The following is a 27139-nucleotide window of genomic DNA, read 5'->3' as shown; positions in this document are numbered from 1 at the left end:
GGCTAATGATTTTTACTCAACATTCTTTTTCTTTTTATGCAATTAATCTAACCATTTTTTTTTCTGTAAATGTCTGCCAAGAGCAACATCTTAGTATTGGCCTGTTTCAGATCTTTTTCTGTGAAGACAATTTGGCATTAAACTTTCAAGTTCTCTTAATTAAATTTTCTGAAAAAAATTAATAGTAAAATAAAGATTATTATACCTACCTCCTACTTATAAGCCATTAAGAAATTTGACAAATATAGATTCTCATAATGACATGAACTTTGCATTTGTTTTACATGAATAAATTGTGTCTTTCCAAATGTATCAATGTCTTCTAGATAGAAGGGGTCATAAACATCTTTGAGTATTTCTACATGTCTCTCTACCTATAATATTATAAAGAGTGAAATAGGTATAATAATGCCTATTTTACTCCTAACATTTGTTTTTCCTAAAAACAATTAAGAGAACCTAAAAAGTTTTGTGTGGTATTTGTTTCATGAGAAGAGATCTGAAACAGGCCAATTTAACAATTTTGCCTCAGGCTCTAGAACATGTTTTTAGGATATATTGTGTATAAAATGGTGTATGGAGAGAGAGACTGGGGGTCCATTGAGGAATGAGGAATTTTTCATTCATCAATCTGCTGAATTTTAAAAATTCTTGCATATCTTATCCAAATCCTATCTAAAGCTTCTTTAAGTTAGGCCCCTGCATAGAATAAAGTCTATGCTGGATTCAGTCACTGCTCTGCAAAGAGATTGCAACCTAAGGAAAAGATAAGAACTCCATTAAAATAATCTTAGGCAGTGTGTGATCAATTACAAGAGTGCCATTGTACAGATGTGAAATAATAAGAAATACATATGTTTGTCTCTGCCCCAGTCCCTGACACAGGACTCCCTGACCCCATCTAAATTCCTAAGTGATAGGAGCACTAGGAGCGTCTTCTGTTTCATGGTGGTGATTCTGGAATTTTCAGCCCCATGCGCCATCTTTGAGAGAGGGGGGAGGGGCTGGAAATGGAGTTAGTAATTGTTCATGCCAAATGAGGCAGTCTGCATAATATCCCAAGAGTAGGGGAGTAGGGGCTTTGGAGAGCTTTCAGGTTGGTGAACATATCCCTACTGGGGGAGGGGAGGGATGAGAGCTCCAGCGCTCAGGGCCCCCACTCAGACCTTGCTTTATGTATCTCTTCATCTGGCTTTTCATTTGTTCCTTTATCATATCCTTTCATAAACTGGTAAACCTTGAGGAAGTGTTTCTCTGAGTTCTGTGAGGTGCTCTAGGAAACTTTGAAGCTTTCATTTCCCTCTGCAACATTGTAATTTTTTCAGTTGTCATCAAGCCTTCAACATAGTTCGCAGGCCAGCAAGCTACAGCCTGTGGACCAGGCACATGTTTTTGTAAATAAAGTTTTTGACTGATCACAGATATTCGTTTACGTATTATCCGTGGCTCCTTTTGCATGACACCTGTAGAGTTGAGTAGTTGTTTCAGAGATTGTACGGCCTCTGAAGCCCAAGATATTTATTATCCAGCCCTTCAAGAAAAAGTTTGCCAAAAAAAATTTGTTACAGATTCAAGTTAGTTGTGTTTGAGAGGGAACCAGAGGCGGCTTGTCCACTTTCAGGAGTGAAGCCAACCAGAAAGGTTCAGAGGTGATCAGATAGATCCCAGGGCAGCAATCAGATGAAACACACACACTGCCTTGGGCTTATAAAACATGGAAGCACTGCCCCAAGTGTCCCAGAAATCCTTCGGGAGTTGACTGAGCATCCTGTCATAACTTAAGAAAGACCTTGGATGTTAAACACAATTGGGTTATTTTTTTGAGATCCCATTTATTAAGGTTTTGGGTTTTGGACTATATGTGGACTAACCTCAAACCCTAAGGAGATCCAGGACTCTGACTTTAGCACAACCTCTAAACAGTTGAACAAATGGTGCTATTTAATGCAGCGTGACACTGCACAGGCATGCTCTATAATTACAACCCAAAGTGAATAGTATGTTGCTATTTCCCTAACAGCTTTTTGAGGGGGAGAGGGAGTGAAGGCAGGGATGGAGATGGGGTGCACTTTTTTGAATAAGGACATTTCAGGCATAACTCCAGACATATACAGGACTGTGCAGGCTTTTCATTAACACTTCTTAAATTTTTTTAAGTCTTAAGATTTAAATTTCCCTAGAGAATTGAATGAATCACAAACCAGCTATCGTAGCCTGAATTTCTCTTTCAGAAAATGAAATGATTCCTGGATAGAGAAGAGAGGTACATTTGGGTCACAAGTCATTCTCTACCCCATGTAGCTGTGGGGAATCACCAGTGAATGGTGCTCAGATTTTGGCACCATCAATTGGCCAGGCAATGGAATTCAGGCTGAACTTCTTTATTAGGAAGCATAGTGACACCCTAAATTCTATTAGATCTGACTTTTGGATTGCCCAAGAAAGCCTGCCATTTATGCATAATATTCCAGCTGGTACAGCCTCTTACCTGGCCTCAGCATGAAGGGCTGAGATGCTGAGCATGCTGCTATTCCTTGAACAAAACATCACTCTCCCGTCACCCCATCCCATAGACTTAGGTTACTGGAACATCTGTAACATGTGAATTAAATTCAACAAACTTCACTCTTTTTTAAAAAGATGACTTAATCCCCAGGAACTGCAATCTTTAGTTGACCAAGTATTTTGAAATCACAGTTGTGTCCAAAGTTGAAAAGAGAAGCAATTTTTGGCCTTGGCAACTGTTCTTAGAGCATTTTGGGTTCTAAGCCTTCAGTATCTATGACACATAATCTGCATGATGGTGTCTTCATCTTTTCATTCATTCATTTATTCATTCATATATCCATTCTAGAGATATTGAGCACTTAGTATGTGACAAACATTGTCCCCAAATACAAAGATGAAAAAAGGAAATCATATTTTTAAGAAAGAGATTTCTGCTCGGGTTAAGTTTGATTATGATTATCATGACTAATACTGTTGTAATCAAAAACAAGATGAGACAATAAGAATATTTGACTAATATTTTGACATAATTCATACTATATTTGAAGACACTTTGCAAAGTAATATCTCAGAAATTTCTGACTAATTACAGATTTTTTCCTCAAAGTTATTACTTTGAGGGATATCGCCAATTTGTACATATTATAATCTTCTTTAATATATTTTGGACATGTTATTTTGGTCATAATATGTTAACGTCTATTATAATGTTAGCACGGTGGCTTAGACATAGTAGACATCCAATAAACATTTCATTGAATTTTAGATTTGGGAAGCGTCTTTAGGAATCAGTCCTGTGGTCCTTGACCTTAATTGGGTTATGGACCCTTTGAAAATCTGATGAAATATGTGGACCTTTTTTCCCATTAAAAAATAACATAATTACATACACTCAGATTTTTGCATACAGTTTTAGGGGATTGGTGGATTACCCTATGTATCATCCATCAACTCCTACATATTCCATTTTATAATTGATGAAAATCATTGCCTAGAATGGGGCTGGAAAATTATGGCCCTGAGGCCAAATATAGCTCATCTCCCATTTTTATTCTGCCTGTGAGCTAAGAATGGCTTTTACATTTTTAAATGGTTTCATATTACCTTCATATTATCTTCAATTTTGCTTGTTGGCCTGGGAGACCTAAAGTATTTACTATCCAGTTCTTTTTTTTTTTTTTTTTTTTTTTTTTGACAGAGATAGAGACAGCCAGCGAGAGAGGGAACACAAGCAGGGGGAGTGGGAGAGGAAGAAGCAGGCTCATAGCGGAGGAGCCTGATGTGGGGCTCGATCCCATAACGCCAGGATCATGCCCTGAGCCGAAGGCAGACACGTAACGACTGCACCAACCAGGCGCCCCTACTATCCAGTTCTTTATAGGAAAAATTTGCCAACCCCTGGCCTAGAATGGTTAGAAAATATTTTCTAAATCACTCAGCCAATTACTAGAAAAATAGAAGACTAGGATTCATACTATCTGATTCTTCATCTATTGGTCTTCTCATTACTCCTGTTAATCAGTTAAAATATTGAGTAATTGATTAATTTAAGCCCAATAAAAAAGAAAACAAGGAGTTGTAATTCTGGTTCTTAATAGAATTCCTTAGATGAATAATTATGCAGTTATGCAGGAAGTTGAAATCCAGGAGCTAAGTGACCCATCCAAAATTATATTATAAATTTATTAAAGGAGCAATATTAAACTCTCAAACTCAAGTTGTACATTACTGACTTTTTAAAAGTTTATATTATATTCTATTTCACATATTAGAAGTGTAATACTTCTTGTAAAAAGGAAATAGAGGTATAAAAGGAGCTTAATATAAATTATTTGAACAGATGTTGTTCTTAACTTTTAATTGTGTGATTTTAAAGTTATTTTCAGATTCTTCCTGTTATGTAGTACTGCAAAAATAGAATGAAAAGAATTACGTAACCATTATTACACGTCATTTTGAATGTATTTCTTTTAGACATTTCTAAGTACCTGATTACTGTTGATTGTTTTCTTCTATTGATTAGGGCTGCCAGAATAGTTTTAAATCATATGTGAGGATATTACTGGTAATAGAGTTTAAAGATTTTCATAATGAAAAAAAACACTTAAAATAGAAACATTTCAATAATGTGTAAATGCAATATCAAATGCCCTAAAGACCTCTATGATGGTTCTAGCCAGACTTCCTTTTTCCTTTGTCCGATTCTGAAACCACTTTTGTTCATATTTAACCACTTAGAAAAACTAGGTGTCACCTTCAGAGCAGTGTGTACTATGCAGGAAGAAGTAGACAATTCTTTCTATAAAGGAAGAATTGTGGTCAGAGTAAATAAGCTTGCTTTTTACAGCAAGACTGAAAATTCTGAATTACAGCTTCATTGGCAAGTTTAGCATGCTCTCTTTACGCATAACCTTCATTCCTGAGCCTCCCACCCCAGGTCTTCTGTACTTACCTGAAAAAGCTAGACTTCTCAAGGAGTTGCAGAGATGGGCCACCTGTCTGAATTCCATATAGGATTCTTTTCTAACAGTAAGCCTGCTTGGGTACTCCCATGGTCTGCACGCACTTAAAAGGCCTGGCCAGTTCAGTTCACTAAAGCAAAAGGAAACCAAAGTGTTCTAAGTTCCGCAGAGTGTTAACAGCAACCACAAAACCTCAAGACTATTTCAAACACACTAGCACTGAAAAACCAACCTCTTAAAATGAAAAGTCCAGGTTGCGAAATGACAGCAAGGCCAATTGTCAAGAAATACTAAGGTTTACTACTGTAAGAATCCATTTTTTAAAAAATTCAAACTGAATTTTGTAGATAAGAGGGGAAAAAGTGATATTATCAAAAACAAAAAGGAGAGATAAACTATGTGTTGTGTTTGGGATGAAAGATTATACATATATAATATTTCCTTTAGAAAATTTGTGGAGTTGTTCTATAGCTCCTTGGGGACCTAGCACTACTATTCTTATAATGTATTTTGGTGATTATATACATATGTGTGTGATTATATACATATGTGTATGTCATTGATATATAATATTGACTATGAGATGAGTATGTTTGTCCACAGCCTCACTTTTTAGACTTTTAACGTTATCTCCAAAAGAAGATATGCACACAGTCACAGAGATAAACGGGAAGTATTAAAAGAAAAATAAATTCCTTGGGGCCCCTGGGTGGCTGTCAGTTGAGCATCCGACTCTTGATTTTGGCTCAAGTCATGATCTCAGGGTCATGGGATCTGGCCCTCTGTCAGGCTCTGGCTTCAGCAAAGAGTTGGCTTGAGATTCTCTCTCTCCCTTGGCCCCTCCCCCCACTTTCTCTCTCTCTTTAAAATAAATAAATAAATCTTAAAAAAAAAAGTTCCTCAGACTGCTCTAATTTGCCTATCATACAACACTATAGTATTCTATAAATATTATAATTATTGTGTAAATCACATGGTAATGTTGGATAGAAATCTGTGGGGTAAAATTGCTGATTTATTAAATATCAACATTTTAAATATACTCCAATTTTTAGCTCTAACTTGACATTTCTGCATTAAAAAAATATGCAAGTATCAAACACACTGTCCCTGGGTTCTCTCTACTCTAAAGGCCCTAATCAGAATGATAATTTTGGTAATTTGTGATGATTTCTGGTCTCCTATACAATGCTGAAGAATATGCTTAGTAAACATTTTGCAGTCCCTGTTTCCTATTGTTCCCATTTCTCATTTTGAGCATTAGTGCACCTGACTTTTGTTTTTTTAGTTTCAAGGGGGAAGGCCTCTTTGTCTGGAAAGTCTTCAGTTTCCGCAGGTGTGCACTCTTTGTGTTATAGGAGTAGAAATGTTATATGTGTCAAAATAACTCATGCTGGAGAAATTTTAGTTTTTAGTAGTGAGAGAAGACTGTTCCAGACAAACCCCCCTAAGAACAACGAAAAAAATTGGATAGAATATAAAATCTATTGGTTTGAAGGCTATAGAAAGCTGTCCAGGCAGTGAGAACCTGAAAAAACAAAATCCCCAGGGAAAGGGAAGTACAAATGGTGAACCTGGTTCTTTTTTTTTTTTTTTAAGATGTTAATCATTTGCTTGAGCGACAGCGAGGGGGGGGGCGGAGGGGGAAGCAGATTTCCTGCTGAGCAGGGAACCTAACACCAGGCTCAATCCCAGGACCATGAGGTCATAACTTGACCCAAAGGCAGATGCTTAACTGACTGAGCCACCCAGGTGCTCCAGTGAACCTGATTTTCAACTCTAGTTTTTACTCAAGGTATTTCTGATTTGTAACTGGTCACTGAAAGGCAGAGAAATTGAGCAGAAAGGGGTAGCTAGGAAGCCCAGAAGTGAATGACACCTGGTTTTTGGGCAAAATTAGAGTTCAGGGACCACCAAGAAGGTGGTGCCCTTACGGCCAAGCTTTCAAGTGGGACAATTGTAGGACTACACCTTTGGAGAAGATGTGAACTAGAAATGCTGTGCCATCACAAGGTTAAAGCCCAGTTTCTAAGCAATTAAATTAGTTAGGTAAATAGATAATCACCAAATAGATTAGGGGATTCACCATCATCATAACAGCCTCCCTCCTACCCCAAGCAAAAGTAATATCTGGAGAATGATAACACTATCTAGATCAGTAAATTAGCTATCAAAATTTTTACATATAATGTTCAAGTTTCAGTAAATATATATATATATATTATTTTTTTTGAAGATATAATTGGCTTTATGAAGTGACCCATGGATCAAGCAGCATCCCATCTAACAAGTAGAGGGGAGTTCCTCAAGTTTCAGTTAACATTAACAGGCGTGTCAGAAGATAAATCATGAAAAGAAACACAAAATAGAAACAAATGCATAATAGAGATCCAAACTGAGGGACTTTAAAATAACTGTGATTAATAGTTTGAAGAAATAAGGTGAAATATAGAGAATTGTATATTTTATTCTGGAATCTATCTTTTAAAATTCAAATGGAAATTCTGAAACAGAAAAATAAAATAATTAAATTATTGATGGGGGCTAATAGACATTGAGACACAGAAGATAGAACTAGAATAAGTCAGAAGAAAATATCAGATTGAAGAATAGAGGAGGGAAGAAAGGGTAAAAATTACATGAAATCACAAAGAAGACACAGGGAAAAGTTCTTAACATGTTCATAATTGATGTCCTAGAAAGAGAAAAGAGAAAGAACTAGGCAGAAGCAATATTTATTTGTTTATTTACTTATTAATTTTTCTATACATTACTCAGTGCTCATCACTGTAAGAGTACTCTTTAATCCCTATCACCTATTTTACCTATCCCCTCACCCACTTCCCCTCTAGTAAGCAGTTTGTTCTTTTTTTTTTAATTTAAATTCAATTAATTAACATAGTGTATTACTAGTTTCAGAGATGGAGTTCAGTGATTCATCAGTCTTATATAATACCCAGTGCTTGTTACATCATGTGCCCTCCTTAATGTCCATCACCCAATTACCCCATCCCCCAACCCCCTCCCCTCCAGCAACCTTTAGTTTGCTTCCCATGATTAAGAGTCTCTTTTGGTTTGTCTCCCTCTCTGATTTCATCTTGTTTTATTTTTCCCTCCCTTCCCCTATGCTCCTCTGTTTTGTTTCTTAAATTCCACATATGAGTGAGGTCATATGATAATTGTGTTTCTCTGACTTATTTTGAGAAGCAATATTTAAAGAGGAAATAAAAGAAAGAATTCTATAACCCCCAATATAATAATATATAAATGGGTGAGCAGTCAAAAACAGTTTTTTAGACTAGATGAAAAAAGTACACGTGACTCAGTGTTAAGAGATAAACCTAAAATACAACAACACAAAAACCCTGAAATAAATGAATGAAAAAAATTTTGAGGCCAGTATAGCTGTATTTTATATATTTATCAGATAAATTAGACTATAAGGCAAGACACTTTATTGGCAATGAACAAAGGACATTTTATTATGATAAAAGAGTTAATCTTTCCAAAACATTAAAGTTGTAAATTTGTTGCACTTAATAATGAGTTTCCAACTATATAAAGCAAAATAATGATGCAACTAAAAGAAAAATGGACAAATCCATTATCATAGGGAGGTTTTAACAGATGTCTGTTAGAGGGGCGCCTGGGTGGCTCAGTCGTTAAGTGTCTGCCTTCGGCTCAGGGTGTGATCCCGGAGTCCTGGGATCGAGCCCCACATCAGGCTCTTCTGCTGGGAGCCTGCTTCTTCTCCCACTCCCCCTGCTTGTGTTCCCTCTCTCGCTGGCTGTCTCTCTCTCACTGTCAAATAAATAAATAAAATCTTAAAAAAAAAAAAAGATGTCTCTTAGAAACTAATATACCAAGCAGACAAAAATTCAATATAGGTATAGTAGATTTAAACAATGCAATCAATAAACTTGACCTAATTTACAAACCTTATACTCAGCAAATGCAAAATTCACATCAAATGCCAAGCCAATTAACCAAATAATGAATCTGAAAGAAATCTTAAAAAATATCAAAAAAGTAAAATTATACAATGTACGTTTTCTGACAACAGTACAGTTAGGCTAGAAATCAATAATGAAACAAGGTAATAATAAAAACTTCATGTTTGAAAAGCACTCAAACATACTTCTAAATAATTCAAACACCAGGGACACCTGGGTGGCTCAGTTGGTTAAGCGTCTGACTTCAGCACATGTCATGATCTCAGGGTCCTTGGATCCAGTCCCAAGTAAGGAAAGTCTGCTTCTCCCTCTGCCCCTCCCGCCATTCGTGCTCTCCTGCTCTCTCTCTCTCTCTCTCTGTCTCTCAAATAAATAAATACAATCTTTAAAAAACTATAATAATTCGAATACTAAAAAAAATGAATACAAATGAAAATCAGGAAATATTTTTCTTTGAATTATAATGAAAATTCAACTTATCAAAACTTTTGGAACACAACTAAAGTCAAACTTAAATGCTTTTATTAGGACTAAAAAGCTGAAAATAACCTCTTCTTCACTGCTCCGCTGAAGATCCTGGTGTCAACATGGGCTAACACTTCGCCCGGTGTTACCGGTATCATAAGAACACCCGGTTCTTACAGAAGTCTCACTTTCACAGAAGTATCCCGGACACCAAGGTCTGCATCTTGGACCTGGGGCAGAAGAAAGCAAAAGTCAGTGAGTTCCCACTGTGTGGCTACATGGTGTCAGATGAATATGAGCAGCTCTTCTTTGAAGCCCTGGAGGCAGCACGCATTTGTGCCAAAATGTACATGGTGAAAAGCTGTGGCAAAGATGGTTTTCACACCAGAGTGGAGTTCCACCCCTTCCACAGCATCCTTATCCACAAGATGTTGTCCTGTGCTGGAGCTCACAGGCTCTAAACAGGTATGTGGGGTGCCTTTGGAAAACCCCAGGGCACAGTGGCCAGGGTCCACATTGGCCAAGTCATCATGTCCATCTGTACCAAGGTGCAAAACAAGGAGCATGTGATTGCGGCTCTATGCAGGGCCAAGTTCAAGTTCCCTGGCTGCCAGAAAGTCCACATTTCCAAGAAGTGGGGCTTTACTAAGTTTAATGCAGACAAATTTGAAGACATGGTGGCTGAAAAGCGCCTCATCCCAGATGGCTATGGGGTCAAATGCATCCCTAATTGTGGCCCCATGGACAAATGGCAGGCTCTGCACTCATGAGAACCTCAGCACTGCCCCCTTCTTATTCATGCCACCAATAAATCCTACTCTTGTCAAAAAAAAGCTGAAAATCAATCATCCAAGCATCCATTTCCACTAGTTAAAAAAATTAACCCAAGGAAGAGCAAAAAGAAACAGATAATAAAAATAAAAACAGATCTCAGTAAAACTTAAAATAAATATGTGCTAGAGAAAATAAATCTAAAAGAGGATTTTAAAAGACTAATGAATTTCATAAATCCCTGGAAAGACAGATCAAGAAAAAAAGAAAATGCACAAAATACCAATATCAAGAATGATTTTTATAAAGAAGGGGCCTAATTATAGATCCCATAGTTAAGAAAATGAAAACAAAAGGATATCATAACAATTTTGGGGTGATAATTTCAATGAAATGGTGAAATAGTTTAAAAAGCCATAATTTACCAAAACTGCCAAAATGCCACAAGAAGAAATATAAAATGTAAATAGTTTATTTAATATCTAGTAAATAAATTGAGTCTAACTAAAATCCTTTGAGAGAAATTTCCATGCCTGTCAATTTTATTACTCAATTCCTCCAAACATTTAGAAATAAAATCAACCTTACATATACTATTCCAGAGCTCGGAAAAAGAGGAAAAATTTTCCAAGTTATTTTTTGAGGTCACTATAACTTTGACAGCAAATACTGGTAAGAACATTACAATAAAGGACCTAAGAGAGGCCAACTCTCATTTATATAGACAAAAAACTTCTACATAAAATATTAGCACAGAAAATCCAGTGATTAAAAAAAAAATGGTAATAGGGCTGCGTGGGTGGCTCAATCAGTTAAGCATCTGACTTTTGATTTCAGCTCACCTCATGATCTCAGGGTGGTGAGATGGAGCCCCGCCTCAGACTGTGCTCAGTGGGGAGTCCACTAGACATTCTCTCTCCCTCTCTGTCCCTCCCCCCACTCGTGCTCTCTCTCTCAAACAAATAAATAAAATCTTTTTTAAAAATGATAATATATTATGGCCAGGTAAGAATTATTTCAGGAAGGCAAGATAGTGTAACGTGTGCAATTCTAATGCAGTTCACCAACATAAACAGAATAAAGGAGAACAATCATATGATCATCTCAAATAGAGACAAAAAAATCTGTCAATAAAATTCAACATCAATTCATGCTTTTATTTATTTATATTTTTTTAAAGAGAGAGAGAGTGTACACCCACGAGCAGGTGGGGGAGGGGCTGAGAAAGAGAGAATCTTAAGCAGACTCCATGCTCAGCCCGAAGGGGGGCTCCATCTCACAACCCTGACATCATGACCTGAGCCGAAATCGAGAGTTGGATGCTTAACTAAGTTGCCCAGGCGCCCTCATTCGTGATTTAGAAAAGAAAGCTGACAAAGAATAGAAGGATATTTACAAAATCCTACGGCAAACCTCATGTTTCATTTGGAAATATTGAAGGCTGTCCTCTTGATATCAGGGGTAAGTAAAGGATGCCTTCTGTCACTACTTCAATTCAACATGGTATTCTAATCTAGCATCTATTCTAACCCAGTATGATGAGGCAAGACAACCAATAAAAGGTATAAATATTTTAGGGGTGGCTGGCTGGCTGAGTGGGTAGGTAGAGCATGTGACTCTTGATCTTGAGGTTGTAAGTTCAAGTCCCATGCTGGGTGTAGAGACTACTTACAAAAAGAAAACCCTCAAACAGTTATAAGTATTAGAAAGATATAAAACTGTCTCTATTTGCAAGTGACATGATTTTATACATAAAAATTCCAAAGAGGGGGCCCCTGGGTGGCACAGCGGTTAAGCGTCTGCCTTCGGCTCAGGGCGTGATCCCGGCGTTATGGGATCGAGCCCCACATCAGGCTCCTCCGCTATGAGCCTGCTTCTTCCTCTCCCGCTCCCCCTGCTTGTGTTCCTCTCTCGCTGGCTGTCTCTATCTCTGTCGAATGAATAAATAAAATCTTTAAAAAAAAAATTCCAAAGAGTACAGACATACTAATAGAATACATTTATTAATTTGGCAAAGCAAATAGTTACATGTTAATTTGTAAAAATCAATTGCATGTCACACTTGCGACACATAAGCAGAAAATACAATTTTTAAAATATCATTTAAGTTAGCATTACAGAACATCAAAATAATCAGAAGATCAACAAATCTTCTATGTAGGACACTGTATAACATTGAGAGTAATTTAAAAAGACCTCAATGAATGAAAGACTATACATTACTTTCAAATAAAAAGATTCAGTATTGTGAGGATGTCAGTTCTCCCCCAAACTACCTGTATTCAATGCATCTCTTTTTTAAATTTTAATTCCAGTGTAGTTAATATAGTCTTATATTCTTTTCAGGTGTACAATTTAGTGATTCAGTAGTCCCATATGTAACTCAGTGCTCATCAAAGTAAATGTACTCTTAATCCCCTTCACCAGTTTCACCATCCCCCCACCCGCCTCTCCTCTGAACCATCTGTTCTCTACAGTGAAGCATATGTTTTTTGTCTCTATTCAATGCACTTCTTTTTTTTTTTTTTAAAGATTTTATTTACTTATTTGACAGAGATAGAGATAGCCAGCGAGAGAGGGAACACAGGGGGAGTGGGAGAGGAAGAAGCAAGGCTCAGAGTGGAGGAGCCTGATGTGGCTCGATCCCATAACGCCAGGATCACGCCCTGAGCCGAAGGCAGATGCTTAACCACTGTGCCACCCAGGCGCCCCTATTCAATGCACTTCTAATCAAAACTTGAACAATTTTGTTTCTGTGGAAGTTGACAGGCTGATTTGAATACTTGTATGATAATGTAAAGGGTCAAAATGTCAAAAACAATGACATATTTGAAAGATTTAAAATACCAGGTATTGGGGTGCCTGGATGGCTCTGTCGGAAGAGCATGTAACTCTTGATCTTGGGGTTGTAAGTTTGAGCCCCACATTGGGTATAGATATTACTTAATAAAATCTTTAGAAAAATAAAATTAATTAAAAAATAAAATACCAGGTATCAAGGTTTATTTTAAATCTAAAATAATTCGGACAATACGGTATTAGCACAATAATACACAAAGAGACCAATAAGTAGTATAGAGTCCACAAACTAATCCACACATATATGGACACTTAATTTACAAAAAAAGGTGGCAATACAGAATAGAGGGAAATAATTATCTTTTCAACAAATGGGGCTGGGTCAATTGGATATTTAAATGAAAGAAAAAACAAATCTTGACTCATTACCTCACACTATATATAAAAATCAGTTCCAGATAGAAAGTTGATCTAAACGAGAAAGGTAAGATAAATAAGACTTCTGTAAATAACAAAGAGGAGTATCTTTTTGACCTTGAGATATAGAAGGAAATTTTTTTTTCTTAGGATACAAAAACCACTAATCATTAAAGAGATACTAGATAAGCTGAACTACATTGAAATAAGATTTTTATGCCCAGCAAGGACATCATCAAGAGAGTAAAAGGGCAAATCTTGGGGTAGGAACAGATTTTTATGGTTCATAAATTGACAAAGGACTCATATCAAATATGGATCAGTAAGAAAAAGATAATACAGTGAAGTTAGTATATACAAAATACACAAATAGGCAGTTTGCAAAATATTTCCCAATATTATCCGAATAATAGAGACAAAAAACATATTAGTAATTTGGGAACTGCAAATAAAAACTGCAATGGAACACTACTAACTATACACCAGATAGCTGAAATTTAAATAAAATTTAATACATCACAATTAAAATTTAAAATTTAAATACAGTTTAATGACTCCGAATATCAAGTGTTGCAGAGGATATGGAGTAAATAGAATTTTCATACATTGCTAGAGGGAGTTGAAAAGTGGCACACTAAAGCTGTGTTTTTACAGCTGAACATACAAATGTCTCATGAACCAGCAGTTGCATTCATAGATACATACCCAACAGAAAATGCATATGTGTGTATACCAAAAAGTCACAGGAATGTTCCTAACAGCAGTATGTAGAGCAGTCCAAATCTGTAACATCCCAGAGGTCAATCAAAAATAAACATATTGCAGAAACAAAAGTGTGGAATGTATAAGATTGCTCTTGCCATGAAAATGAAGCAATGCTACATGCAAAAACATGGATGAATTTTGCAAACATTGTATTACTGTATCATTCCAATTTTTGTATATGTGCTGCCAGAAAGAGCCCAACGTATTAATGTAAAGAAGCCAGCCACACAAGAAGTCATTGAGGGATTACATTTATGCAAAATTTAAATACTGACAAAACTGATACAGGATAAGTCACAAGTAGGAGCGGTGACTGAAAGAAGGAGGGCTTCTATGCTATCTCTTGATCTGGGCGGTGGTTCCTCAAATGTGCTTGCTTTGTGGTCATTCGGTCATTCGTCTGGTGTTAACCTTATAATTTTTGCACTTTTCTGTCTATAGATTATATTGAAACAATAAAAATTTATTTTTAAAAGTGACCCATACTGGAAATGCAGTGCTATAAGTTATTTAACACTAATTATTTTCACAGTTCTATTTTTTCCAAATAAGACTTCAGCCAACATTCTCTTTTCTCCCTTGAGGCTTCAGATGGAATGTTCTCCTTTTCCAAATTACTTGTATGCTACTGATCCTTTTCCTAGGTTTGATGCTAACACATCCTCTTCCTCCCTTTGAAATATGTTTGGCTAGTGCTTCATCCCCAATGAAATAAGTGCCAAAACAATTAGCTCCAAATCCAGTTTAGGAGCTCATTTGGAACAAATTTGCATAAGGCATTTATGAGCTTCCTCCTCTTACCTATTGAATCCATATGCAAAGTAAACTCTATTTGAACCCTGCTGCAGATATTCAAAATCATCTTAAGCACATAAAAGGACTGATTTCCAATATTGGGACCCTGTGTAAAAGTGACGCTGGTGATGATATCATGTCAAATATTTAAAGAGCAGGGGAGGGATCTGTGAAGCTCAGAATCCCAGTGTTTGAAGATACACACTGTTACTGGAAACACCCTTCCAAGTAATCAGTCATCCAGTCTGCCTGCTCATCTTGTGACAGTACTGACATTTAAAGTGACTCATTGCTTACTAGCTAAAATGTCGTACCCTACTACCTATCCATATCCTCAATTCCCCCCTTTATAGCCACAGAGAAAATGCTTCATCCCTTTTCTGCACAATAGCCCTGCAAGTACCTGGTGACATTTGCCTTGTCCAGTCTTGAGTCTTCTCTTCTCCAAGCCTGGGGCTGTGATATGTTAAAAGAATACTCATGTGGTGTGGCCCTGAGTTCCTTCACACTCTTGGCCTCTCTGCTTTCAATACCCTTCAGTTTATTAAAATCTTTCTTCTTAGGGTTTCATCCAGATCTGCAGCAAATGCCTTCAGTGTGCTCAGACCTGTGAAATGGTATCTCTTTATGTGCTGCTTTTTTTTTTTAAAGAACTGCCTCCATATCTCCTCCCATCCTGTGTTTTGGAACCAAGAGAAGACCTGTGCATTGATCTTTAGTAAATTTTATTTTGCTGCAGGGTTTTTCAGAACTTTTTAGATCCTAAATCTGACCACTACATCTTTATTCAGATGTCCAATAGAACAGAACTGAAGTTCAAGGTCTCAACCCATCCAAAAGTTTCCATTTGAGCACCAGTCTATTCATGAGCGTCCTGCGGGAAAGTTATTCTCCAAATATCATACAGCCTGTGTTTCCAGACTGTCGACGTTGTCAACAGAGACATTGCAAATGCCTGGATGAAAACCATGTGTCTATGTCAGTGAATATTGTTCATCTTCATTCTGGTAACCTATACAAGATATCCCTGTCATAACTTAACTTTCCAGCCACAGGAATTAGGATGTGGACTCTGCAGTCACAGCAGAATGCAAATTGGAAATTCAGCTGCATTCAAGTTCCTCTCTTTAACTAGTAAACTAGGTGTCCTCAGAGCACGTAGACTCACTGAGCCTCATTTTACTAATTAAGACAATGGGATAATGGCTGTGCCTCTACCGCAGAATTTTTAAAAATTTGCTTGTTTTATGATTTGTGTGACCTTTGTCTAAAGCAGTACTTTCCCTTTAAGGTATTCCATGAATTTCAAACTCCACATATAAAATGTTCTGAAACAGAGACCGTCAAACATCCTCATCAGTGCAGAGGCCCAAGATTTTCACCATTTAATGCATCCACATGCTATATTTATTTAAAAAAAAAATTGTCACCTGTAAAGAAATACTGTTGCAAGGGATGGTGATGATGATGACAACAATAATGATGATGATGATGTCATGATCTACAAACTGGGGCTCCACCCTGAAGTGAAGTGTTGCTAGAATAACTGATGTCACTCACTAGGCTTCCTCCAGAGTGTGAAGTGTTCTATTTATATGCGTGTTAGGATATTATAAAGTATTTTACGGTAGTTGCTAGGGTTGACAAATGAATTTTATGGAGGAACCTCGAATCTATACTTCCTCTCAGCAAAGGACTAGATTCAAGGCTAATGTAATTTTCAGGAAACAAGTTTTACGGTACTATTTTTAAAGCACAGCTTGTTTTTCTAGAAGCAGAGCAGGAGCCCCTGCACTTTGGGAGACCACCTCCTATTGAGAAGAAATCTAATGATATAACTTACGAAGTCTTACCACATGGGGGAAGAATTCTAATCTTCCATGTGTTTATTCACCAGTAATTTACATACACATAGATCTAGTAACTGAAATCACCAGGCAAAAACCTTTATTCCAGGTTAAGCCAGGCCAGCACCTAATTATAATATATATATTCAGGCATCCTGGTCCTGTTTACAGAAATAGTCTTAGAAATTTTCTCTTGACCTTCACCTTAATTTCTTTGCTTACCTTCCATTTCTACATCCACCTAGCTCTTGACTGTTTTGCTTTGTCTCCCATTAAGGACCCCATGCTTGCTTTTTGTAGTTAAGGGTGGATTTGACTTCTTTTGTTCCAGGTAGCCTCCCCACCTGATTGAGCCCTAGCCTGGAACTCATCATCCCTGATGGCTTCCTTGGTTTCTTAACACTCATTCCTCAAGTGAGAGGTTCACAGTTCTGAGAATGGCCAGTTCTTGCCAGAGAAACTTAAGAGACAGTTATAGTGGGCCTTTACTTTTAGCTGCCCCTAAAGTTTCATTTTAATTACAAAAAAAAAAGTCATCCCATATTTTCCTGTTTACTCAACACTTGTGTCTCAGTCCTTAATTGGTTACTGCACCTCTACAGTCATTTTTTTCTAGAGGATTAATTAATTAACTAATTAACTAAAAGTTTTATTTATTTGAGAGAGAGAGAGAGAGAGCACGCATGCAAGCGGGTAGAGGGGCAAAGGCAGAGAGACCGAGAATGTCCAGCAGACTCCTTGTTGAGCGCAGAGCCTGACGTGGGGCTCGATCCCACTACTCTGAGATCATGACCTGAGCCAAAATCAAGTGGGATGCTTAACCGACTGAGCCACCCAGGCACCCCTTAGAGAATGAATTTATTGATATACTGAATTTATTGATAAGTACAATGCCTATTGTGCCATTGTACTTATGTACTTAATAGCATAGCTCCAGAAGCTGCCTATTAGTTTGATTCTACCTTTCTGGGGAACTTGTCTCTGCTTATACAACACCATAGGCCTCATCATACTGGTCAACACTCTGCTGGATGATATCTCTTTATTTTTGAGTTCCTTTGCCTTGGTACACAAGTCTTCCCATTCACACACAATCTCTCATTTGCTATCATTCCCAACTTGTGAATAAAAACCTTGATTTATCTACCATAATAAAGTCATATGTTTAAGTCAATATCCATATTTTGTTTATAATTTAACAGAAAATGAAGTCTATGAAATTAGGGACTATGATTTATCTACAATGAGTGTTCTTAGCACAATAGCACAAAACACTTTGCATGTGCTCGATAAATGTTTGCTTAGACAGTAGATGGATGGATGGATGAATGTTTAGAATGTGCCAGCCTGATATTAAGAATTTCATTTAAATAAATAAGCCATGGAGATGTGATATACAGCATGGTGAAAATAGTTAATATTTTATTATATATTTGAAAGTTGCTAGAAGAGTAAATCTTCAAAGTTATTGCAAGAAAAAAAACTTGTAACTGTGCTTGATGGATATTAACTAGAATTATTGTGGTGATAATTTCACTATATATGCAAATGTTAAATCATTATATCATACACCTGAAACTAACATAGGGTTATATGTCAGTTGTATCTCAATTAAGTAAATAAATAAGAATTTCATAACTTTTAAAATATTATCCCCTCAGCAATTCTTGGTGGTAGAAGTCATTAGTCTCATTTTATAGATGCGAAAGAAAACTCAGAAATATTGTGGTAACTTTCCTAAGACTGTTGTTAACAAATACTGTGATAACTTGGTATTATGTTAGAGGTGCATTAATGATTATGATTAATAATCCTATTAGCTAGCATCTGTTGAATACTTATGCCTCCAATAAGTATTTTCCTCACGTTATCTTATATATTCCTCAGGGAACCCTGTAAGATAGGTCCATTATTATGTCCATTATGTGTGTAGTCTTCAATGTCACATCCAAACGTGTCCTATCTGTGCATGACCATTGAACTGAGAGGTGTGCAACACTATATTTTCACTCACTCACACTGCTCTCTCCACGGCCAATACAGAAAGTGGAGCTTACAAAGAACCTCTGCTTCTGCTTTCCTGGAAACGAAGTAAAATCAGTAAATACCTACAGTTGCTCCTCCAGTTCCCCATTACTAGATAGTCATCCAGATTGCTAAACTGTCATCACTAAATGAATCTGAATCTATCTCCCATTAATGATAGGGATTAGGATAGGACTGCAAGGTTTTGACATGCTGTGGTAATAGGAAATATATAACTATGTATTTGTTTTCTCTTACATGTCATCTCAGGCAATTAAATAGGTAGCTAAATGGGCTGTTTTTATAAGAAAACTCAGCTATGAATTGGGTTCATCTAATATCATTCCTCATTTTATTTTTTATTTTTAAATTTTTTATCAAAGTATAATTGACATATAACATTCTATTAGTTTCAGGTATACAACATAATGATTTGATATTTGTACATATTGTGAAATGATCACCATAAAGAGTCTAGTTAACCTCCTTTCCCATACATAGTTACAAAAGTGATTTTTTCTTGTGATGAGGACTGCAGATTTACTCTCTTAGCATCTTTCAAACATGCAATACAGTATTATTAACAATGGTCACCCTTTATTCTTAGATTGACTCTCTTAATTGAGTCTGATGGTTCTCATAGGGTTTCTTCACTTTTTATTAAACTGATAAGAACAGATACTACACTTGATCTTAGCCAAAAGGCCGAGAAGCAATTCTTCACTTTTTAAAAATTTTAGTTCTCTCTCCTTTTCCACCTGAATAACTTTGAAATTCCTATCCTCCAGGTTGTTTATTCTCTTTTTTCATCTGATCTGTCCTATTCCCAAAGCTTTCTAATGCATTCTTCATCTTATCTCTTGACTCCTTCAGTTTCAGAATTTCTGTTTTGTGGGTTTTTTTTTTAATTTCAATCTCTTTGGTACAGTAGTCCTTCTGTTCATTGATTTTATTCTTAGGTTTATTGAATTAATTGCCTTTCTCCATTTTCTGTAGTTTATTGAATTTCTTCATAACAGCTATTTGAGGATTTTTGTTTTTGTTTTAAAATTTTTTCTTTGAGTATAGTTGACACACAGTGTTACATTAGTGTCAAATGTACAACATAGTGATTCAGCATCTCTGTGAGATATGCTATGTTCACGAAGTACAGCCACCATCGTTACCATAACGCTATTACAATCTCATTGACTCTGTTCCCTCTGTTGTGCCTTTTATTCCTGTGACCTATTCATTCCATAACTGGAAGCCTGTATCTTGTACTCCCCTTTCCCTATTTTGCCCACCCCCACCTCCCTTTCCTCTGGCAACCATCAGGTTCTTCTCCATAACAGCTATTTTGAGTTCTTTTTTTTTTTTATTAATTTTATTTTATTATATTATGTTAATCACCATACAGTACATCCCCTGATTCTGATGTAAAGTTTGGATGCTTCATTAGTTGAGTATAACACCCAGTGCACCATGCAATACGTGCCCTCCTTACTACCCATCACCAGTCTATCCCCTTCCCCCACCCCCTCCCTTCTGAAGTCTTCAGTTTGTTTCTCATAGTCCATAGTCTCTCATGTTTCATTCCCCCTTCTGATTACCCCCTTTTCTTTATCCCTTTCTTCCCCTACCGATCCTCCTAGTTCTTATGTTCCATAGATGAGAGAAATCATATGATAATTGTCTTTCTCTGCTTGACTTATTTCACTTAGCATTATCTCCTCCAGTGCCGTCCATGTTGCAGCAAATGTTGAGAATTCGTTCTTTCTGATAGCTGAGTAATATTCCATTGTATATATGGACCACAGCTTCTTAATCCAGTCATCTGTTGAAGGGCATCTCGGCTCCTTCCATGATTTGGCTATTGTGGACAATGCAGCTATGAACATTGGGGTGCATATGGCCCTTCTCTTTACTACGTCTGTATCTTTGGGGTAAACACCCAGTAGTGCAATGGCTGGGTCATAGGGTAGTTCAATTTTTAACTTTTTAAGGGACCTCCACACTGTTTTCCAGAGTGGCTGTACCAACTTGCATTCCCACCAACAATGTAGGAGGGATCCCCTTTCTCCACATCCTCTCCAACAATTGTTGTTTCTTGCCTTGTCTATCTTTGCCATTCTAACTGGCGTAAGGTGGTATCTCAGTGTGGTTTTGATTTGAATTTCCCTGATGGCTAATGATTTTGAACATTTTTTCATGTGTCTGTTAGCCATTTGTATGTCTTCATTGGAAAAGTGTCTGTTCATATCTTCTGCCCATTTTATGATTTGTTTATTTGTTTCTCGTGTATTGAGTTTGAGAAGTTCTTTGTAGATCTTGGATACCAGTCCTTTATCTGTGGTGTCCTTTGCAAATATATTCTCCCATTCCGTGGGCTGTCTCTTAGTTTTTTTGACTGTTTCCTTGGCTGTGCAGAAGCTCTTTATCCTGATAAAGTCCCATAAGTTCATTTTATCTTTTATTTCTCTTGCCTTTGGAGATGTGTCGTGAAAAAGGTTGCTCTGGCCGATGTCATAGAAGTTGTTGCCTATGTTCTCCTCTAGAATTTTGATGGATTCCTGTCTCACATTGAGGTCTTTCATCCATTTGGAGTTTATTTTTGTGTATGGTGTGAGAGAGTGGTCAAGTTTCATTCTTTTGCATGTAGCTGTCCAATTTTCCCAGCACCATTTATTGAAGAGACTGTCTTTTTTCCACCGGATGTTTTTTCCTGCTTTATCAAAGATTAGTTGCCCAAAGAGCCGAGGGTCCATTTCTGGGTTCTCTATTCTGTTCCATTGGTCGATGTGTCTGTTTTTGTGCCAGTACCATGCTGTCTTTGTGATCACAGCTTTGTAGTACAGCTCGAAATCCGGCATTGTGATGCCCCCAGCTTTGTTTTTCCTTTTCAACAGTTCCTTGGAGATTCGGGGCCTTTTCTGGTTCCATACAAATTTAAGGACTATTTGTTCCAGTTCTTTGAAAAATGTCCTCGGTATTTTGATCGGGATAGCATTGAAAGTGTAGATTGCTCTGGGTAGTATGGACATTTTAACTATGTTAATTCTTCCAATCCATGAGCATGGAATATTTTTCCATCTTTTTATGTCTTCCTCAATATCTTTCAAAAGTGATCTATAGTTTCTAGCATATAGGTCCTTTACGTCTCTGGTTAAGTTAATTCCAAGGTAACGCATGGTTTTTGGTGTTATTGTAAATGGGATGGATTCCCTAATTTCTCTTTCTTCAGTCTCGTTATTCGTGTATAGAAATGCAACTGATTTCTGGGCATTGATTTTGTATCCTGCCACCTTACTGAATTGTTCTATAACTTCTAATAGTTTGGGAGTGGATTCCTTTGGGTTTTCCATATAGAGTATCATGTCATCTGCAAAGAGAGACAGTTTGACTTCTTCTTTGCCGATTTGGATACCTTTGATCCCTTTTTGTCTTCTGATTGCTGTTGCAAGGACTTCTAGTACTATGTTGAATAATAGTGGCGAGAGTGGGCATCCTTGTCGTGTTCCTGATCTTAAGGGAAAGGCTTCCAGCTTTTCCCCATTGAGAATAATGCTTGCAGTAGGCTTTTCATAGATGGCTTTTATGAGATTGAGAAATGTACCCTCTATTCCTACACTCTGAAGGGTTTTAATCAGGAAAGGATGCTGTATTTTGTCAAATGCTTTTTCTGCATCAATTGAGAGGATCATATGGTTCTTGAGTCTTTTCTTGTTGATATGATGTATCACATTGATTGATTTGCGAGTGTTGAACCATGCTTGCATCCCAGGTATGAATCCCACTTGGTCATGATGGATAATCCTTTTAATGTACTGTTGGATTCTATTAGCAAGGATCTTGTTGAGGATTTTGGCATCCATATTCATTAGAGAAATCGGTCTGTAATTCTCCTTTTTGAGGGGGTCTTTGCCTGGTTTGGGGATCAAGGTAATATTAGCCTCATAGAATGAGTTTGGTAGCTTTCCTTCTGTTTCTATTTTTTGAAATAGCTTTAGGAGAATAGGTATTATTTCTTCTTTGAATGTTTGGTAGAATTCCCCAGGAAAACCGTCTGGGCCTGGAGTTTTATTATTTGGAAGGTTGTTTATCACTGACTCAATTTCTTCATAGTTAATTGGCCTATTTAAGAAATCTATTTCTTCCTGTTTCAGTCTTGGTAGTTTATAGGTTTCCAGGAAGGCCTCCATCTCTTCCAGATTGTTTAGTTTTTTGGCATATAGCTGTTGATAAAAGTTTCTAATAATCCTTGCAATTTCAATGGTGCTGGTCGTGACCTCTCCCTTTTCAGTCATAATTTTAATAATCTCAGTCCTTTCTCTTTGTTTTTGGACAAGTTTTGCCAGTGGTCTATCAATTTTATGGATTCTCTCAAAGAACCAGCTTCTAGTCCTGTTGATCTGCTCTACTGTGGTTCTGGTCTCTAATTCATTGATTTCTGCTCTAATCTTGGTCAACTCCTTCCTTGTCAGTGGGTTAGGCCTGTCCCTCTGTTGCTGTTCCAGTTTCTTGAGGTGAGAATATAGAAACTGCATTTTAGATTTTTCTATTCTTTTGAGTGAGGCTTGGATGGCTATGTATTTCCCCCTTAGGACTGCCTTTGCAGTATCCCATAGGTTTTGGACCGTTGTGTATTCATTCTCGTTGGTCTCCATAAATTGTTTAATTTGTTTTTTGATTTCCTGGTTTATCGAGTCATTCTTGAGCAGGATGGTTCTTAGCCTCCAAGTGTTTGAGTTTCTTCCAGGTTTTTCCTTGTGGTTGAGTTCCAATTTCAGAGCGTTGTGGTCTGAGAATATGCAGGGGATAATTTCAATCTTTTGGTATTGGCTGAGACCTGTTTTGTGTCCCAGAGCATGATCTATTCTTGAGAATGTTCCATGGGCATTTGAATAGAATGAGTATTCTTTGGTTCTGGGGTGTAGTGTTCTATATATATCTATGAGGTCCAACTCGTCGAGTATGGCATTCAAAGCCTTTGATTCTTTGCTTAGTTTTTGCCAGGGTGTTCTGTCTATTTCTGATAGTGGGGTGTTGAGGTCCCCTACTATTACTGTGTTCTTATCTATATGTCTCTTTATTTTGGTTAAGAGTTGGCTTGTGTATCTTGCTGCTCCCCTGTTGGGGGCATATATATTAATAATTGTCATATCCACTTGTTGAATACTTCCTTTAAGAATAATATAGTGCCCTTCTGTATCTCTCTCTATGGCCTCTAGTTTAAAATCCAGTCTATCTGATATGAGAATTGCTACTCCAGCTTTCTTTTGAGGTCCATTTGCGTGGAAGATGGTACTCCATCCCCTTACTCTAAGTCTGAATGCATCTTTGGGTTCAAAATGAGTCTCTTGTAGACAGCAAATGGATGGGTCATGTCTTTTTATCCAATCTGCAACCCTGTGGCGTTTTATGGGAGAGTTTAAGCCATTTAGATTGATAGAGATTATTGACAGATATGATTTTAATGATGCCATTTCTCTTTAAAGTCTTTGTATCGGTTGTGACTTGCTGCTCTGTATCACTCTTGGGGCCTTTTTACCTTTATAGAGCCCCCCTTAATATCTCCTGTAGGGCTGGTTTCGTGGTTACGAAATTGGTTAATGATTGGCGATTTTGGAACGTCTTTATTTCTCCATCAATTCTGAATGACAGCTTTGCTGGATAAAGGATCCTTGGCTGCATGTTTTTCTCTGAAAGAGCTTTAAAAATGCCCCCCCAAGCCTTTCTCTCATTCCAGGTCTCTGTAGACAGGTCTGACGTAATCCTGATACCTTTGCCTTGGTACGTGAGAAATTTCTTTGCCCTGGCCGCTTTCAATACTGTATCCTTGGATCTAATATTTGCGAATTGCACTATGACATGCCGTGGCGTAGGTTTGTCCTGGTTGAGCTTGGATGGGGTCCTCTCTGCCTCTTGGACACGAATGCTTGTTTCCCTTGCTAGATTAGGGAAGTTTTCAGCTACAATTTGTTCAAATATCTCTTCTAGACCTCTGTTTTTCTCCACCCCTTCAGGGATGCCGATGATTCTGACATTGGATCGTTTCATAGAGTCAGTAATCTCCCGTAATCTACATTCGTGGGCGTGGATTTTTTTAAGACCAGCTTCTATTTTCGTTTTTTCTTCTACTAACCCATCCTCCAATTCGCTAACGCGTTCCTCTGCCTCGGTGACCCTGGCCGTCAGAGCCTCTAGTTTTGACTGTATTTGGCCCATAGAATTTTTAATTTCTGTCAGATTCGCTCTCATTTCTGCCCTTAGGGATTCTATATTCTCAGCAACGCTTTCTCTGATGCTTTTTTCAAGTTTACTCATCATCTTGACCATTGTTGCTCTGAATTCCATTTCTGATAATTGGGATACATCCATATGTATTAATTCTGTGGCCGAGGCCAATTCTGTGGCAGAGGCCACAGACTCATTATCTTTTCTTTGCTGGGGGGGACTTCTCCTTCTCGTCATTCTGATGAAGAGAGATTGCAGGGTTGTCCAGAGCCCAAGTGTTGACTGGGACCCAGGCCGTGCGCCCTTGTTTTATAGAGATCTTAGGGATGTGGGCTTCTTCCTTAAAGAGTTTATTTATTTATTTGAGAGAGAGAGAGACAGTCAGCAAGAAAGGGAACCCAAGCAGAGGAGTGGGAGAGGAAGAAGCAGGTTCCCGGTGGAGAAGCCCGATGAGGGACTCCTTTCCGGAACGTTGTAAACACACCCTAATCCGAAGACAGGTGCTTGGTGACTGCGCCACTCAGGCGCTCCGGGTTGTGGGCTTCTTGATTTTTCAGCCTGCCTTCTGGGGGAGGGGCCTGCCTGCCGGTACTCAGAAAACCCTGTTTGGGTAGAGTCTCTGTGTCCCTTGCGAGGGGGGATGGGGATGGGCACCCTGTGAGCCGGTATTTCCGGGCTTTTGTTCTCTGGCGGCTTTCCCTGGCGGTTTGCTATGCCTCTTCTGAGAGAGCAGCAGCGGCTGAAATTCAGCCTCTGTCTCAGAACAGAGGGATCGCGGATCGTTCTCCACTGATGTTCTGGCCACTTTAACTCTGTTTCTGTTGGTGCTGCTCAACCCTGCAGCATCCCGGGCTGTGCGCCCCACACCCGGCGTCCCAGCCCTCACTTCCAGGGCCGGCACGTCTCTGTCCTTTGTGTTTCCAACCCCGCCCGCCGCCAGCCGCCCCGCGCGGGCTCCCGGAGCTCCCCGTCTCAGTCTGGTGTCTCACGGGTGCTGACCGCGAGTCCGCCTGCTCCCCCGTGCAGGTGGCCCTCCAGCCGCCAGCCGCCCCGCGGACGCTCCCGGAGCTCCCGGTCTCAGCCTCGATCCAGTGAGCACACCGGAGCTCCGGAGCTCCGTGAGATGCTTGGTGGTGCACGCTCCCGGCTCACGGACTCAGTCTGCCGTTTCCAGAGTGCGGGTCCGCGGTCCGCCCGCTCCCCGGTGCAGGTGGCCCGCCAGCCGCCCTGCGCGCGCGCTCCTGGAGCTCGCGTTCTAAGTCTGTTGTCTCGCGGGTGCCGTCCGCGAGTCCGCCTGCTCCCCCGTGCAGGTGGCCCGCCAACCGCCAGCCGTCCCGCGTGCGCTCCCGGAGCTCCCTTCTCAGCCTGCTGTCTCAAGCGTGCGGGTCCGCGGTCTGTCCGCTCCCCCTTGCAGGTGGCTACCGCTTCCCGGCGCCCTGACACGGCGGCTCCCTCCCCCTTCTGTTTAGCTTCCGATATCTGTGCGCGGTTTCACGGCTCCCCGCTTCGTACCTCGATACTCAGCGCTGGAGATGTTCATTTGTAGAGATCCAGATGTATCTTCCTGCGTCTCAGGCTGATTCCGTGGATATTCCTGCTGGTCTGGTACCTATCCAGCTCAACTCAGGGGACCGGCTGAAAAAGGGGTCCCCTACTCCTCCGCTCTTAACCTCCCTCCGCTATTTTGAGTTCTTTATCAGTTAGATTGCAGTACTCCATGTCCTTGAGTTCAGTTGCTGAATAATCGTCATCTTTTTGTGATACCATATTACTATGACTTTTCATAGTGTTTCATGAAATGTGCCTCTGCTGTCACATTTAAAGTAGCAAATTCCTTTCTTATTTACGGAAGGCTTCATTTACTTTGATTCTAACAGTTCAAGACGCGGGCGATCAGAAGCCTTTCTTTTCATTTCCAGAAGGTGGTGCTATAGCTCAAGTTTTTGGTTCTCTTACAGCCCTGACTATGCCCTGACTATGCTCCACGCTTCCACTTGCCATCTCTTCTGCCAGAGGTAGCCGCTGCCAGCTGCCACGCCGCCACCAGCACAATTCCAGCATGTTGCAGTGTTGGCTCTCAGGAGTGGGGCTGTCTCACCCGTTCCTTCCTTTCCTC

At 38.8% G+C, this 27139-nt stretch overlaps 1 protein-coding gene, 1 long non-coding RNA gene, 1 other non-coding gene and 1 pseudogene across 10 annotated transcripts in view; 2 read left to right on the top strand and 2 right to left on the bottom strand.

The window, feature by feature from the left end:
• The window catches only part of GPR141 (G protein-coupled receptor 141), a 115413-nt gene that overhangs the window by 36212 nt on the left and 52062 nt on the right, over positions 1 to 27139 (bottom strand). For 6 of the 8 annotated variants that reach the window (XM_034670559.1, XM_034670588.1, XM_034670592.1 and 3 more), the window contains exons 2-4: positions 9473 to 9618; positions 4961 to 5100; positions 2489 to 2592 (exon numbers count right to left, since the gene is read on the bottom strand). The gene's annotated coding sequence lies outside the window, so the exon portion shown is untranslated. The remainder of the gene's footprint in view (positions 1 to 2488; positions 2593 to 4960; positions 5101 to 9472; positions 9619 to 27139) is intronic. The other 2 variants (XM_034670554.1, XM_019802329.2) reach the window with 1 other exon arrangement.
• LOC117804197 overlaps positions 1 to 27139 on the top strand; it is a 103988-nt gene that overhangs the window by 52955 nt on the left and 23894 nt on the right. The gene's annotated exons all lie outside the window — the stretch shown is intronic.
• Positions 9511 to 10158, top strand: LOC100473126 (annotated as a pseudogene).
• On the bottom strand, positions 19342 to 19524 carry LOC117795609. The gene has a single exon (XR_004619686.1). It is a non-coding gene; the product is annotated as a U2 spliceosomal RNA (small nuclear RNA).

Source organism: Ailuropoda melanoleuca, chromosome 1 (assembly GCF_002007445.2).
Source record: "Ailuropoda melanoleuca isolate Jingjing chromosome 1, ASM200744v2, whole genome shotgun sequence".
Taxonomy (NCBI): domain Eukaryota; kingdom Metazoa; phylum Chordata; class Mammalia; order Carnivora; family Ursidae; genus Ailuropoda; species Ailuropoda melanoleuca.
The sequence above is the reverse complement of the archived record's forward strand: the minus strand, read 5'-3'. Positions and strand labels throughout refer to the sequence as shown.